General features: G+C 38.6%; 1 long non-coding RNA gene across 1 annotated transcript; it reads right to left on the bottom strand.

Moving 5' to 3' along the window:
- Positions 1 to 611: 611 nt before the first annotated feature.
- Positions 612 to 2128, bottom strand: LOC113321231. Its single transcript, XR_003346561.1, has 4 exons — positions 2052 to 2128; positions 1845 to 1977; positions 1146 to 1771; positions 612 to 1055 (listed from the first exon to the last, which is right to left on the bottom strand). It is a non-coding gene; the product is annotated as an uncharacterized LOC113321231 (long non-coding RNA).
- Between the last annotated feature and the right edge of the window lie 1728 nt (positions 2129 to 3856).

Raw genomic sequence — 3856 nt, 5'->3', positions numbered from 1 at the left:
GCTATACCACCCATGAGAGGTGAAAGCTCAGGTATGATACCTCGTCATTTAAATCCCTGTATCATCCATGAGATAGATAAAGAAAAATTCCATAAGCGACTAATGGTCATTTTTACTCGGGGCTATGGCAATGTGAAAGTGCCGAGGTGACTTACACTCGAATGGTCTTTTCGAACTGGGGGCTATGAAAATGTTCAAGTGACGAGGCGACTTACACTCGACGGACTATTTGAACTCGGGGCGATGGCAGTGTGCAAGTGCTGAGGTAATCTAAGGGTTCTGATGGTTGGAAACCAGTAAGCAAAGGTTACCAGGACATGAGTTCCTAGTAACCGAGCGACCTAGAAACATCTACAAGTCGCTCCCATCTCAAGTGACCAGTCTCACTTGATCCAAGATGACCGATTGCTGGAAAGCCTAGGATGATCGGGACGTGGGATTTAGAAAAAACCTAATACACTCCAGTTGGATGAAAATCGCAATGATGAGATACCTCAATTGGGACATGGAATTGGGCCCGATGACCCTCCCTGTTGAGTGTGTTTGACAGACATGGAATTTATACTAACATATACTTCAAACCATAAATGCAGGATAGTGAAGTGCAAATGTTATGAACGACTATTCATAAAAGATAAATGTGAAACATTGTTGAAAGCTATAAGTCTCAAGGAGGGAGGTACTTATCGGTGACGCAACACCCCAAAATAACATATAATCCAAAACTCAAAGGTGTTCAAGCAAAACGTAAATTACAGCCTGAGAGAAGGGGCACAGTAGTGGCGCAACACTGCAAAAGGCAGAAACTATTCTTCAAGATTGGTCGATCCCGATACGGCACTCTTCCCGGCGAGTTTAGATTTCCTCATGCTTATGAACTCATTCACGCCTTCCTTGACTTTCTCAGTGAGCTCATTCTCATGCTTCTTTTTCTCCTCATCCAGTTGGCGAGTCAATTCAGCATCAGCATCATTAAGCTTGGTGTTCAAATTAAATAACTCCATTCGGCTTCATTTGGATCTGCTCCTCCAAATCTTGGACTTTCCCTTGTTCGGCTACAGAAAACAAAAACATAAAGTGATTACAACCCGAGAAAACAATAAGATAGAGCGACAAGAAAATAAGAATAAAGCATGCTTAAGGACCTGTGAGCGTGGGTAAAACTAATTTTAAGGTTTCTTTGGATTTCAAAAGAGAAACCTCATCTCACTTATCTTGAGAACCAACTCATCATATTTCTGTTCATTAAACTCATTCGAGGGGCAATGCTTCTTATGCTCACTGGATGAAGCCTGTTGACACTGATGAGCTATTTGAAGACCCGACAACTGAATCTGAGTCCATTTTAAGTCTTGACTCATTTGATCATACCCGAGAAGTTTATTCCTTATATGCTGGGCAGAAATCTCGGACTCATCTTTCAATCGGGAGAAACGTTTGCGATCGGAGTGAAGATCCCTGTTTTGAAGTCGTAGCGAGTTACACTGACCCTATAAATTCTCAACCAGCAGGAATCTGTCAGCATCAACTCTTTGCAAGCGGGATAACTCGGAGCGGAAGTTATCTATCTCTTCAGGCACATATTCGAATCTTTGATAGCGAGTGAGCTCGGATCGAAGTTCTTTAATCTCGGAGGCCTGGCGGTCAATTTTACCATCCTTGTTATAAATATTTTGTTGGAGTGTAGCCACATGACCTTCTTCATCCCTTAGTTTTCTAGATAAACAACGCAATTCGGAAGCAGAATCTCGTTCTAAGCTAGATATCTCGGCTAAAAGATAACATTAGATTCAGGATATTGGCACTACATCATCAATCAAAAACAGAAGGATTAAGCGACGTACCCTTAGCATCATTCAACTGCCTCTCGATTTCTCGAGATCGCTCTTGCTCTCCTTGAATCTGGGTCCAAAGACGGGCCATTTTCTCCAGCTCCTTTTAACGGATGGAAGCCTCGAGAAGCCTTTGGTTCTCGGCCTAGGAACACATCGGGTCAGGCTACAAATCGGGAAGAAATAAAATAAATAATTAGCCGGGGCAGGATTACTTACAACAAGGTTGAGGGACTCCCTCATAGCAGGACCATACAAGGGAACGACTTTCAACATCTCGGGGTATTAGAAAAAGTGGAAGACATATGTGTCGTTCAAAAAAATCGGTAGCGTTACCGTAGTTAATTCTTCGGTTTGTTGATGTCACATCTTTAAAATCCGATAGTCCGGAAGCTGCGAGTTCAATTTTGATCGTGCGCTGCGAGTTCAATTTTGTTTTCCGTGTCTAGCACCGAAAACTATATTGCTTTTGTAATAATATTACAATTTTATATCTTTCACATGGTATCATTGAGGTCGGTCCGTGAATACTTCTCTGCAACAATTTTTAAAATTTTTCACTCAGAGTTGTGATTCAATCACAAATTTTCAGATCAAATACGTATTCAATAACTTTCTAATCTTCTTTTTTCTATTTTTATTCTATCTACAAATCTTCATCTTCTGGTTTCCTGAGATCTTGTACTTCTTTATCAATTCTTGCAACATCAAATCTCAAATTTGGACCAAAACCAATGTCGAATACTGGAGGTATGATGAATAATACTCTCAATTCTTCAAATATTTTAAATCAAGAGGGTGGTACTTCTTCCGTTGGTGATACTTCTAGTAATGGAGATTCTGGTTATTTTCCTTTACCTTCTAACAATATAGGTAATTTCATCACATTAAAACTACATCATACAAATTTCTTGCTTTGGCGTGATCAATTTGAGTCTGTATTGATCCCCACTAATCTTTATGGCTATGTTAATGGTGAAATTATTGAACCTCCATTTGAAGTTTCGATTAATGGTCTTTTAAGTGTTAATCCGAGATGGATGTATTGGAAAAAAGCAGATAGATTTGTAGTGAGTTGTTTAAAGGCAGCATTTACACCAACAATCTCAGGAGATGTTCTTGGAATGTCTTCTGCTAGAAAAATATGGCAATATCTTGAATCTAGTTTTAGATCCCAATTTATAGCAAGAAGAAATATGCTACGCAATCAATTGCATGGATTAAGAAGAAGAACTCAGTCGATTTGTACTTACTTACACAGTCTAAAATCAATTGTTGATTCTCTGGCAACATTAAATGATAGAGTTTGTGATGTAAATTTTATGATACATTCCCTAAATGGACTTGGTAGGGATTATGAAACTTTTGTGGTAGCAGCTCAAAATCGTGAAATTTCATATTCTTTTGGTGAATTGAAGGCTCGCTTATTAACTCATGAGCAATGGCTAAATGATCAAGAACATGAGACTACTGGAGCTAGTTTTGATACTTCTAATCCTACAACATTCTTTGGAAGAAGTACTTCTAATAGAAGTAAAAATGGTAAGAATATATCCAAGAATTCCAAGGATGGTGGTAACTTTTACAAGAATAATGGTACTTTCAAGAGTAATGATGGCTCTACTAGTTCTACTGGAGATACTTCAGACGGTGCTACAAGAAAACCGTTTGTTGACTTCTTAACAATGGAGTGTCTAGTAGATGCATTTTTAGGTATCACCCACCAGTGACTAATGAATCTTCTAATATTATAAGTGTTCAGAGTGTAGAACAAGCTTTTAGTGGTAAAATTCATATTAATTTTTCTGATATTTATGATGATTCTTCTGGCTCTTCTTCTACAACTTGGATTTTTGATTCAGGGTCTTCTCGCCAAATGACTGGAGATAAAGTTATACTTCATCATACTTCTACTTACAATGGTTCAGACAAGGTTGTGGTTGGTAATATATGGTAAGAAAATTTCCATATCTCAAACTGGTAGCTCTACATTACACACATCTACTATTGGTTTTAAGTTAGAC

The sequence above is a fragment of the Papaver somniferum genome, chromosome 11, assembly GCF_003573695.1.
Source record: "Papaver somniferum cultivar HN1 chromosome 11, ASM357369v1, whole genome shotgun sequence".
In the NCBI taxonomy this organism is placed as follows: Eukaryota; Viridiplantae; Streptophyta; class Magnoliopsida; order Ranunculales; family Papaveraceae; genus Papaver; species Papaver somniferum.
Note: the sequence above shows the minus strand (reverse complement) of the source record. Positions and strands in the feature narration are given on the sequence as shown.